Raw genomic sequence first — 13,902 nt, forward strand, 5'->3', positions numbered from 1 at the left:
TGATGGAGTGTATATATTTTCCTTGCAGAAGTAACACCTTCCTGATGTCTCTTCTCTTCCACTCATTCTTTCCAGCTGAACACATACCATATCAATATCACTAAAACTGAATTGCTGGCTTCTCAGTGATAACTTCACTGAAAAGGAAGATTTCCAAGAATACCAGAACACTCAATATTAAACATAGCAGTGATTTACAGACTGAAGAGATTTGACTCTCATCTAGATGTAACTCTCCATAGTGCTGACAAGATTTAAAAGAATAATTTTAAAGATAAAATAAAACCTTGAAAAGAAAAACTCAAATAATTCAGAATAATTACTTTACACTTATTTTAGCAAACTGATTTTCAAAGCTTATATGTTGGGTTCTCACTGTGCTACTTTAATTGCACCCTGTTGTATTGGCAAATGCTGCTATTCAGCCTTCTGAATTATGAGCAATTTGTACTTATCATTTTTCAGGAGAACTTTTATGGATTAAAAATATATCCTTACCATTAAAAATGTCACAGTGCTCTAAGGAAGCCTAAGAAGAGTTACCCTTCTGCAAAGTAGCCAGATTCATGTCTAATGTTTTAAAAGAGTGAAAATTCCTAGAGAGGGAGTATCCAGCCAGATACAGATGTGACTGGGATTGTCAGCACATTTAATCCATCTGCCAAAAGGAAGCTGCTTTGTCAAATCAGACTTGACAATTTAGAACTGTTTTCACAGTTACAGTTTTGTATGAAAAATTATTTTAAAATTACTTTCAAAAAGCATTTTTATTACTGCTTTAAGAAATTGAGATGTTTCTATTAAAGCTAGAAACGAGGTGATGTGCATATGCTGAAGAAAACTTGGGAAAAAGTAGCTCCTATCTGATCATCATTCCCTGGAACAACAATAAACAGCTGCTTTTCTCTGATCATGTTACTTGGCTGTAGCATTAATTTAGATATCAACACTTTCAAGATTCACATTAATGTAAGCACCACAAATTATCTGCTATACATGCCCAAATGGCTGTGGTCCCACTGTTCTGAGATAATTAATTTCCTTCCCTTTCTCCCAAGTTTTACCCTCCTTTCTTAGCATGTCTGGCCAATTTTCTAACATGAAAGCCTTACTAAAACATACTGATCATTTACTTTACTTGCCATGTACAGCAATTTTGGTTATTTTAAAAATCCATATATATACCTCTCCCTATATATAGGCTTCATATGAATAAGAGAGACTAATACATAGCAATTACCTCTGCCTTGTAATTGCTTTACTAATTTTATTTGAGATAAAAATGGGCAGGAGCTTTATGCATAACTGTTAATTAAGACTTCATTTTCATCCTTCCAGTGCAGTATAATATACTGGGGCAGAAATACAGCCTAACCTACATTTCACACTCAGCCGTGCTCCTTTTTATGCTGTAGTTAACAAAGGTGTTCATGAATCAGCTGAAAATCTCAATTCATAGTTGGATGACACTTTTCTTCAACTAACAACATTCCTCAGTTACAAATGCCAAACAGGAAGAGCACATCTGTGAAAAACAAGCCTCTTAAACTGAACGAATGAATAACAATGATGTGTGGGTTGTGCTTTCTATGCAGCAAACTCTGGGAAGACCTTTCTGTGAACAGCTATCTGCTAACAATTGAAGACGCTTTGGTGTTCCTACTCGCCTCCCACAGCCCTTTGTATCAGCAGCTCAGCGGAGAGAGTCTGACAGCAAGATTCCTTTGTCATTTGAAATTTCAGGTACTGTAACTCAGCTCAGTGCTGCACAAAGGGACCTCTACTGAGAGGCTGGATGTTTGTGTGGAGTGGAAGAAGCAGAAATTTCTCAATGGCCGTTTCTCAGTGTGTGGCACAAAATGTTATCTAAGAGTTGTCCTAGCTAAATCACACTCTGGTAAGTAACCTTTCATCAGCTTAGTCTCTCTGATTTACAGAGAGCAGCACCTTCATTTCCAAATAAGCTAACTAAACCCCTACAGCACCTACCTGTGCTCTACAGCACCTGAGAGCCTATGCTGCATGCAGTTCCTTTCCCAGTGGATTGCAAGGGCAAGTAGAACAAACCACTCATGCTCAACGCACAAATAAGTTCTCAAACACCATGTTGAAAAATATAATGCACAAGTCTATTAAACGGGAAAGGAATAGAAGGACAAAGTTCATCTTCACATCCAAAGCTTGGTGCAAGAGACATTTTCCCATCATTCTTAGAGAGCCCACCAGAGACACACTGGATTTGAATATAAAAATGTAGACGTATGAACATGAGCAAATCATTCTCATCTTGCAGGCTACAGTTTGCTATAAACAATTCCCTCCTCCTTTTTTTCTTTTTTTTTTTTTTTTTGCATCCATAATATTAAAAAAATGGCTAAAGGCTTTTGCAACACTTCATTCATCCTATCAGAGACTGCCACAGAGAGGACAAACAAGAAGATCAGCAGCAGTAAATTCACACCACTCTTTTTCCTCAAGCCCTGGACCAGTATTTGTGTGATCCAGCTACATAAAAACAAGGAACTTTCAGGGTTCAGCCCTCAATGAAATCCTGTCTGGCTGCTAAAAATCAGACCTCCCTAGCCCAGAAGAGCAGATTTTAGACATGTAAAGTTTCTCAAGACAAAGACCACACATCTTAGATACGAATATCAAACATACTTAATTTTGCAGAAAGTTCCCTTCCATCCCAGCAGAAGGCAAGTTCCCAAACACTCCAATGACATGAGAAACAGGCTCCGATTCACTCACTCTCTTTCTTGCCAAAACTACAGTATTTCAAATACACATGCAATTCTTTCCCAACTGCTAAAAATCCCGGTTACTGGACAACAGTTAATTTATTTGGACTCCTATCTCATCAACATGCTAGAGCTTCAGGCTGCGGCATAATCTCAGCATTCTTCTCTCCTGGAAAGCAGATGCTACTAGGAGGAAGTAACATTAAGTGCTCTGTGGCAATTGCCAGATTCCCAAAGACAACTTCTTCTCATCTTTTCCATCAAAGAAAACGACCAAAATAGAATCTTTCTGTCGACTGTTAGCTCCTATCCATGGCTTTCCATGCCTACAGTTGACACCATTGCCTGCTATAATTAAAGATTAAGAGATGAAACACTGTTTAAAGTCACCAAATCTCTAATGGGTTTTCTCCTGCCACAAACTTAGGAATGGAAAGGAAAAGGGCTTGCTTTACAGACAAGACTGGAAATGCATGTTAGATGCAATGTGCTGTTATAGTAGCATTGCCCTGTGAAAGCACAGGTCTCTGGGGTACAATCACTATTCTGTTTTTGCTAGCTGTACGAGGGACACTTGTACCCAGTGCTTCTGATTTCCCCACCTGTAAAAATGTCCAAACTGCCTCCCCCCCTCAAACTGCTTAACACAGATGTTTCAATATCCACTGCCTTAGCAGTGCAAGCCTTTACAGGTCCTAGGCTAAAGTGTACTGCCAAAAGCTGAAAGTAGTATCAGTTTAGATTGCATTTTCTGCAATTTTTGTCCTCTTGTTAATTTTGAAGGACAACATACAACTGCAGTTCATTCATTTAGGCTTATCCTAAAGTCATTATTTGTTATAATGCTGTTTCTGCCTTCAGCCACTATGAAAATTACTATCCCAACCCCCTCACAGTCAGGATTAACAGCCATAGAAAATGAGTTATGGCTAGCCTAAATGACAGGAGCTCAGAAGCAAATTCATTTTCAGAAGTCCACCTAAACACAGGAAAGAATTCTGCACCCTGTATCTTCTGCACCCTTTGTCTTCTTAATTCTTCATCATGACTATGTAAAGAAAACACACAATATGCTTTTCTTCATCACCAGTCTGTACAGTCAAGACACGCAGTGAGACTCATCGGTACTAAAGGTAGTGAGTGAACAAAGTAGCATGAAATAAGTGGTGCAACACTATACAGAGTGTGTGCACCCATCACATATGATTTTTTTTTCTTATGTAAAGAAGGTATGAAAAATCTTGTAACCACAGTTGGACCATTCTACTTGCAGGTAAAATAATAATTTTACTTACATCTCTGTCAATGTGCAAGTAAGCAGGCTAGAAGAAGAAAATAATGTCTAGTGAGATTTCTTCAAACACATAGCAAACTTGGTAGTTAATCATTCTCAACGTGTTTTCTTCAGTCCATAGTTTTACTTTTTATACAGACTAGGTGCCAGATGGTGTTGCATGGGCTCATTTTGGGTGAGATTAGTTCATAGATCCTTGCCTGACTGTTTCTAATGCTGCCCTTAATCTGTAGATTGATGGTGCAGTCATCTGCCATGTTCAAAACTAAGCTGTTATCCAAGTAGTCTATGACTGCCACCAGCTTTTGCCCACTATATACTATTGAAGAAATTGTCCTTGAATCAGTTGAAGACAAGACATTTTGGAATAAAAGTACAGATTGGATGGTGATATACTGCATAGTGCTTATACAGATTAACACCACACAATGATGATAATGCAAGAGAAGATGAGGCAAATATGAGCCATACAATGGCTGCAGCCTTGCAACAAGAGGCTCCAAAACATGCTCTAAGTGCACTTTGTGTCATACACAAAGAATGACATATACTGCAAGTCATTGGGAACATTCAGCACGCTACAACCCAGTCACCTGCATTCTGAACTGTTCTGCACCTAACTCCAAGTGCAAGCACACATGGCTGAAGATCTGCATGTGCACTCCTGCCATTACACTGCACAGCAAAGGATTTCTTACACGGATCCAGACTGTAGGATCAGTGCATTTTAGTTGCTTCTTACCACAAGTATCAGGAAAACAGTGACACATCTCTCAAAGTTTACCTGGAGAACATGATCTTACCTTGCTTTATGAGAAAAAGCCTACGGATTTAAAGCTGTGGGGTTTTAAATATGGAAAGTCTTTATAGGTTTGAAAAATACTTATGAGTATAAACTCAAGTCTTACTGTCTTCAATACCTCCACTACAAAACTGGAGTAGATGCTTTGCTAGATTAGGTCATATGTTACCTTTGCATATTAAAAAAGTAGATGGAATCACTAGCTTACATTTATTTTAATACAATTGTGTAATTTGAGGTTTATAGAGCCATGCATAAAGCATTTGTTATTCCACCTATAACAAAACTGATCCATTAACTCTGACAATATTTTTAGTACATATTTTGTTACAAAAGCATTAAGACACGTTATGAATCATTCTGGCATTATGAGAGTTAATATAATACTATATATTTTTCAGGATTATTAATATTTAGTGCCATTCAGTAAATTAAAAAATCAAGTTTAACTAAGGTTAAAAATATCTGATGATACAGTGCATAGATGATTGTATATTAATGAAGCTTTACACAATTGACTGGATATCTTTTCGTTAATCACTCACAAAACCATGCCAGACATATATCAAAGACTTCAACTCCTTTTTCATCCAATATTCAGACATTTCATTATTATGGTTACCTGATTAATGGATGCAATAATATATGTGGCATGATATGATATGTTCACATTAAATTTTAATCAAATATTACTAAATTCAGAAAACATTAAGTAAATCATGACTGATGAGGCAATATTGCTGTACTGTCATATTGATGGTTAGAGAAACTCACTGTGGAGAGTTACAGATTAAGGAAGAGAAGTAAATCTTATAAGGAAATAGAAGTATCTCAAGTTTAACTAGTTGGTTCTTCCAAAATTGCCTTCAAGCCAAAGTCTGAGCACTAGATCCATCAAAAGTATTCCAGTGTCTGTAACCGATATGAATGCTTTGTTTTCTTCTACTACAAGTTGTCTCATTCTTTCAAAAGCATGGATCAACATATGCACTAAGCAAGTGTAATTCCCAAAAGATGATGGCCATGCAGTTAAAACCCACCTTATCTCTCACTGCAACTAGGAAAATTAGCCCAATTTATTTAGATTTCTTCTAATATCTGAGAAGCAGGGCGTTAGGACCACAGAATAGAATACTCTTTTTCTGTTAATTTTTACCCACATTACTGTATTGTTGCTCAACAGAAGGTGTACTGGAGAAAGATGAGTTTCGTGTTCACAGTGTAGGTCTGCAAATGTAAGGTGGTTTTCACCATGGAAAGCCAGAGACAGTGCTTCTACTCCTGCAGACAGCTTTATTTTCAGTTTTAAGTCAGTAACTAACCTGTTCATCTGAAAATCTGGCAATAATTCTAGATTGCATTTTTAACAGCCAGCAAGGAAATAAAACACTGAACTAGCTTTTTATGCCTGAGTTTGAATTTAAAATTGAAAGAGAGCTAGTTGTACTTATGAACTTACACTTCCTGTTCCAGTGAAAAGTCAGATGGGATTTGCTTATGTTGTCCTGTGTCTGCCTTGGGCATTCATCTCCCCCTTCCCCTGTCTCCATAATGGAAATATTTGACTTCCACTTTTGAAGCATTATTTTCTTTTATAATGAACATATCATTTAATCAAATAAAACTTTTTAAGATTTAGAAGCTAAATCATGAACCTTAAATATCAATACTATAGGGAATATTAGCTAAAAGGCTAGAACAGACCAATTTGAGGAGTAGGCTGTACTGAAAAGGTTATTTCAAAGAATGTAGAGCTCCTAGAAATATGTTCTTTCAGTGGTTAATTCTAAACTTTCAATGTTATAATCCATGACTATTCTTGCACAGAATTTTAGTTCCATGACACAGACTAAACAATTTTCTACTTTTATCTGTATGTATCTTAAAAAATAGAAATTAAAACAAGTATTTTGTTAGACTCTGATGCAAAGATATCAGACATCACTGAAACTTCTTTTGAGCATGTGGAGTTGTGTACGAGTCCTTCTTAATTAATTGTATTCAGAAATGTAATGTATTACATAGCACTTGCTATGAGACCTTTCCAAAGTCTCTTTGACTCTTCATGTCCTGGTTTCTCTTTCAATCCCTTTTCTTGTCTTGAAAGTTTGTAATGGGACTAAGACTCCCTTGTTTATGCGGATATACTTAGCAACTTAGCTCCAGCGCACTCCAAATAAATACTACTCAATTCTGCAGCTATACTCAGAATACTAAGAGACATTTACCTTTTGCAAATGAAGTATTTTAATGGAAAGCATACAGTTAATAAAAAGGAAATTTAAATGCTGAAATGTATATTATTAAATTAATAACCAATTTGGAAGGAGCTCTGAGTTTTGATGTGTCTTGGCAGCTCAGCCGAGCTACTGGTTTCATACTGGTTAGATCTCTGGCACGAGTATTTAATTTAAATCCCTTCTTGCTGTAGAAGTGGGTTTGGAAGTTTTAAAGTGTGACTAGCTCATATAGCATAATGTGAACACTTATGAGCATAATTAAAGCAAATCAATAATGCTATCTTCCTCCATACCCACATAAGTTTTGTACAGCTACAAGATTAAAAAGCACAAAATTCCTGTGAGTGTAAGACCTCATAAAAATGGAAGAATACATCCAAACCCACAGCTCTTACCTCAGGCAAACTCCCACTGGTGTTGGCACCTCATGCGATGCAGAAAAGAGTGCAGACACTTCAAACGAAATTGCCTGGAAAGGTTTAATTCACTCTCACTTGATTAATTGAATGAGCATATTATAAGTCAATCCTGTAGCTCTTGCTTTTCTCAGGCATAGACACATACTAGGAAAAAAAAGAGGTAACTCAAGGTCCTCAGTAAACTCTATCTCACAGAGCACAATATTATGTCTTGGGCCTCCAACCAAACAACTGTTAACTTCTACTAGAATCCTCTCTTAAAATCAAGGTGCAGCTTTTAAAGACCCGACATAGCCCACAGCCTACAAGGCTGTCAAATACCAAACCTCTTGTCAGTAAGTCAGCCTGAAATGGGCCTATTTCATTTGCATTTCAGTCTGAGAGAAGAATACCAAACCAAACTAGAAAATTTTTGACTGAGCACTCAGGATAGGTGGTGTTGAGTGGATTTTGAAAAAGAAGCAATTTGTATGAGCAAGGAAGGGAACAATTTTCCATCCAGAGAGAACACAGCTGTTGAGTCAGGATAAGGGAGACAGTTTAAAAAAGAGAAAGGAATCAGTGGTAGTGATATAAGAACAGAACCTTCCTATCCTTTAGCAATTTAAAGCTGCTAAACAAACCTACTTTTGTCCAAGGTCTTTAAATCCTCAGAAACTAAAGCTGAAAGATTCTTTATTTTTGTGGATAAGCACAGCTGAAACATTACTCAGCTGTCTGTGGCAGCATTTAGGAGGGTAGTAACAAAAGCAACGGTACAGGGCTGGCCCTTTCAAAGATGAGGGTGAACAGAGCAGCACATCTGAGTTGGGGAAACAGGGGCAGACCTCTGAGTTATAGGTGAGAGAGGATTTGTGGTAAGGGTGGGAAAGTGATGAAAGGGTGGGTGGTGGCTTTACAGTAGAGCTGTAGGAGTATGTATTAAAAAATACCAGAAAGAAACTTGGAGTATTGGAGCATGTGTGAAAAACGTGGACATCCTCACATAGCCAAGTCTTATTTCACATCACCACTTTCAAAAGGCCAGCTCTTTCTAATCCTCATTATTGCTGTAAGAATTATGCCAGTCCTAGTCAATATAAAGCAAAAAGTCAATGCATAAACTGTCCACCATTGTGCTGTAACAAAATACTGAAAATAAGAAAATTTCTGCTCAGCTTAATACTGAAAGTTTATGCTTACAAAGACAAACAGTTTTCCTGGTATCTTGCACCTGGACAAAGTAATGCAAAAGAGGACTACTTAGCCTTTCACCATTCCCACCAACTCCTTTAGCTAAATTAGTTGTACTGAGCAAAGAAATCACACTATAAATATAATTAGTTACTTGGAACCTGATCTAAAGCCTAATGAAATCAGCAGAAAGCTTACAGAGAGAATGAGCTATAAAGAAAATATTAGTTTGATTGCTGTGGGCAAAACTACTTTCAGATCTAAGCAGAGGATTTAGCTATTTTATTCTGCAAGCAATGAGAAAATATCTTCTTGATTCTAAAACTAAAATAAGAGACCTAATTAATTTCAGAGCATCACAGTCACAAACATTACTTCTTAGCATGCAGGAATCCAATAGTTTCTTTTTAAAACGGCAATATTTAAAAAGCACATTTAATTTAAAGGGTTGTGGTTCCTCTTTTCAGTAAACACATGTGAAGGCATAAATTGTGTTTAAATAAAATAAATACAGCTAAAATCATGCATCTGGGTCAATCCTCTGCATGTAATCAAGATTATGAAAATTTAGTTTTTCTTATCTTTCTCAATATACAGTCTATGTGCAGACGACTGGAAATTTATTCAGACATGGTCTTGGTTGTGTTCTCGTTTTTTCACTCACTTGTTATTTCTTTCCTGCAAATCTGACTGGTTTCTATTTCTATCAGTTGCTCTGGTAGCTAAGGAGAATGCCAAATTGTGGTGGCATATTTCTATGCTATGCTGAATTTCCTTCAAGAAAAAAAAATCATGCCAAGACATTCTTATTGTAAGTTTTCTGCCTATTTTAGTGGCTCACACTTCAGTTTTTTGCTTCTGATTGCTGACCACACATAAGGTGATCACAAAGAACCTTGAAAAGCCAACATCCGAAGAGACACAAAAGAAGGGGGAAAGGCAACAGGAAAAGGTTTTCATTTAGTTCACACCTTCTCCAGGATTTCACTGTCCTGAACTTCCCAGCTTTCTGAAAGAGGCCCTTTTAGACCCAGTTGTCAAAGCCCTCCTTCAACCACTGCCTTCCCCACAGTTCCCCTCAAACATTCATCAGAGACAACCCAAAGAGACACAGCACATCCAGGGAGAGACCCCGAAACCCAGTTATTCTAAGAAATCTTACAAATGGAAGGCAGCTCATCAATCCCATAACTTTGCACATGTGTGGTGGGAAATAAATTGTCAGAAGCACAGGGGAATCCCTTTTGTTTCGAAAGTGCTTCTTCAAAGAAACAGACATCCCCATCTCTCTTTGAGGAAGGCACTGTGTGGGAGGCTCTGTGGCCTCTCCTACAATGCCATGACTAAGAAGCCTGTCTTTAACTGGAGCTTAACTGAAAATGCACAGTCCAGATAAAATGCAAAGGCACAAAGAGTAAATAAAGAAGTAGTCAATGCTGAGCAAAGTGTGGGCTGAGGAATTCTGCCTCCTAAGGAGGTGACAGTCAAATGAAGCTGGCTCATCATGTGTGTCAAAAGCAGCATCAGACAGGTAAATAGCAATTCTACACTTCCCTCCTACTCTAAAATTCCTCTCTTAAAACACAGGGTATTTTAGGACGCTTCCTGCTGACAGGCACATCCTGCCTAGAACTGCATTTTAATAGTTCTTCTTTTAGGCAAACATTTAATTTATACTTATAGAGTCAACACGATATTCCCATGCAGTCCCTACAGAGGAGCAAAACATGCAAAACACAGAAAGGCTGATAATGAAAAGAAATAATCATCTTGTTTTCAGTGATGAGTTTACAGATAAGGTAGTAGACTATTTGTTATGGTTCTCTTTTCTCTGGAGGGCAACTTCCAATCTCTCAGAATGACTCTGTAGACACCAGTAGAAAGTGGTAGCCATATTCAGCCCAGTGCAATGAATGTTAGCACACTATCTGGAATGAACATATGACACTCAGCTACCCAGGATTTTGGAGTTTTGAACAAAAACCTATAAGGTGTCCCAAGACTACTCCTATGATGAGTAACAGAAAATTTCCATACAAATTTAGATTTTAAACTAACAACAGCATTACTATATCACATTGCAACCAATTTTACACAGATAATGTTACAGCTTATACTTGATTTCCACAGCTTGAAGGACCAGGCAACAAACTCCAAAACAACAACAAAACTTCCAAACAACACACTAGAAACTAAACTGAATACTGCTTTGGAAAGGGCAACACTGAAGAAAATCCTGCTACCACTAGCAGTTTTTAAAACATGAGATTTTAAAAAGGAATCTTGTCAGTTTCCTTTTTATTTGCCTTTGGATTTTAATCTAGGTATAGGAAACAAAACATTGACATGTAAGTAATGGAAAATGCCTCATTTAAGCATCTGTTAACAGTCCGTTCATGAGAAGAGGCTGCCTTGCTGAAGGAACTGTAATGGCCACTGGTGGTTATACAAACACTGGCTGGACTCAGCAATGCAGCTCCTAAAACCTTTACTCTGGTGACACCATATTCCTCACTCTACCTACCTCCCATTCTGCAAGTGGTAAATTGGGCCAGCATCTTACTCCTTTTTCCACTGTGTCTTAAAACCCAATAAATTAAACAGTCTTTTCTGAGCCATCAGTACAAAAGATTCCCCAGAACTAGTTTGTTTTATTTCTAAGGAGCTGTTTGACTTAATGATCGATTTTAGAAAAATTGGTATGATTTATGGAGGACTGATAAGCACAGAGTAAAACCAGCTATGCAGCTCCCTGTAATGGGTCAAATCTTTTATGCAAATTTAAAAATTAGACACAATCAGATCAGCAATACAATTTAAATACTAAATAAGTAAATCCACATAGTTCAGACACTAAAGATGTAGAGTTAGTAAAGTGGTGAGAAGTAACAGCTTGATGGTATGCAATTTCACCACCAGTGTATCTAAAATCTCATCCTACCTAATATTTAGCAAGATCATCACACTATTCCTCTGGATTAATACAGTATGGAAGAGGATAATGACCCAAATAAGATCTCACTTATGGATACAAGACAATCGGCAAATTGTGACACATTAATTCAGTATAACTTTGCTAACAATTGAAAAACCAAGTTTTGTGCTCAGGTATAAAGTCGTTTGGCACAATTTTTCCTTATCACAGTACTGCCTCAAGAGAAAAGAAAAAGCTAGGCAGCACAGGGCTAAAGGTCAGCAAAGAGCCATTATAAAGTGGAACAGTGACCAAGTAGGAGGGTCAAGATGGGAGCAATACTTCTTTACATGACAGATAAATGTTACCTCTTCATAAGTGTGTCTATGAGCTAAGAGGAAGGGAAACAACGTTTTGGTACCACAAAACAAATAAACTTTATAATTTTCCAAGTCTGAGTGTAAGTAATGCCAGTGAAGCACCAAGCACCCTTTCTGATTTACCCTTGCTGACTTACCACTTCAAATATTTGTATAGGACAACTTCACTTACCTACTAGACAATCAGTGGGCTCTAGACCAAACCCACTCTGTACTACACAGGAGCTGGCTTGTTGATATATCACCGAGTCACAGAATTAACCAGGTTGGGAAAGACCTTAGAGATCATTGAGTCCAACCTATCACCTAATACCTTCTAACTAACAAAACCATGGCACCAAGGGCCTCATCCAATCTCCTTTGAAACACCTTCAGGGACAGGGACTCCACCACCTCCCCAGGCAGCCCATTTCAATGGCAAATCACACTTTCTGTGAAGAATTTCTTCCTAACATCCAGCCTAAACCTGCCCCAGCGCAGTTTGAGACTGTGTCCTCTTGCTTTGTCACTGATTGCCTGGGAGAAGAGACTGACCCTCACCTGGCTACAACCTCCCTGCAGGTAGTTCTAGAGAGCGATAAGGTCTCCCCTGAGCCTCCTCTTCCCCAGGCTGAGTAATCCCAGCTCCCTCAGCTTCTCCTTATTGGGCTGTGCTTCAGCCCCCTCACCAGCCTTGTTGCTTTTTTCTGGACATGTTCAAGCACCTCAACAACTTTCTTAAATTAAAGGACCCAGAACTGGACATAGTACTCAAGGTGGGGCCTAACCAGTGCTGAGTACAGGGGCAGAATGACTTCCCTGGCCCTGCTGGTCACACAATTCGTGATACAGGCCAGGCTGCCATTGGCCTTCTTGGTCATCTGGGCACATTGCTAGTTCATGTTCAGTTGGCTGTTGACCAGTTCCCCCAGGTCCCTCTCTGCCTGGCTGCTTTACAACTGCTCTGTCCTCAGCCTGTAGCATTGCATGGGGTTGTTGTGGCTAAAATGCAGAACCTGGTACTTAGATTTGTTCAAACTCATGGCATTGGACTGTGCCCATCTATCCAGCCTATCCAGGTCCCTCTGCAGAGCCCTCCTACCTTCTAACAGATCGACACAGACTCCCAACTTGGTGTCACCTGCAAGCTTACTAATGGTGGAGCCAATCCCCTCATCCAGATCATCAGTAAAGACATTAAACAGGACTGGGCCCAGCACTGATCCCTGGGGCACACCACTACCGACTGGCCACCAACTGGATGTGGCTCCATTCACCATCACTCTCTGGGCCCAGCCATCCAGGCAGTTCCTAATCCAGCACAGAGTGTCCTTGTCCAAGCCATGGGCTGCCAGCTTGGCAGGAGTTTGCTATGGCAGACAGTGTCAAAGGCCTTGCTGAAGTCCAGGTAGATTACATCCACCACCCTCCCCACATCCACCAGGTGGGTAACCTGGTCATAAAAAGAGATTAGGTTGGTCAAGCAGGACCTGCCCCTCCAAAATCCATGCTGGCTGGGTTTGATGCCCTGGCCATCCTGTAGGTGCCCTGTGATTGCACTCAGGATGATCTGTTCCATTATCTTGCACCGCACTGGGGTAAGGCTGTCAGGCCTGTAAGCTCCCGAGTCCTCCTTCCTATCCCTCTTGTGGATATAATTAAACCAACTGATAGATGCTTGCAAATGCAAACAGGCACTAGTGAAGTATCTTTGAAGAGACTGTCTTGCCTAACCACATGTTGGAAGAAACACTCCTCCCAGAACTCCTGCGTAGCAGGGCCAGTCCCCACAGCACAGGGATAGCTGAGAGCTATGGCCTATCTTGTCACGTAGCTCCCTCAGAGGCCCACAGGCGCCACTCACGTCTGAGGATCACGTCTACAGAGGGAATCTGGGACTTCCACAACTTACTGCTAGTTAGCTTTTTTACTTCTTGTTTTCCTGGTAATCTTGGATCTA

At 39.1% G+C, this 13,902-nt stretch overlaps 1 long non-coding RNA gene across 1 annotated transcript in view; it reads right to left on the minus strand.

The window, feature by feature from the left end:
* The window catches only part of LOC135176275 (uncharacterized), a 56,713-nt gene that overhangs the window by 35,528 nt on the left and 7,283 nt on the right, over nucleotides 1-13,902 (minus strand). The gene's annotated exons all lie outside the window — the stretch shown is intronic.

This window comes from Pogoniulus pusillus, chromosome 6 (assembly GCF_015220805.1).
Source record: "Pogoniulus pusillus isolate bPogPus1 chromosome 6, bPogPus1.pri, whole genome shotgun sequence".
Classification (NCBI taxonomy): Eukaryota; Metazoa; Chordata; class Aves; order Piciformes; family Lybiidae; genus Pogoniulus; species Pogoniulus pusillus.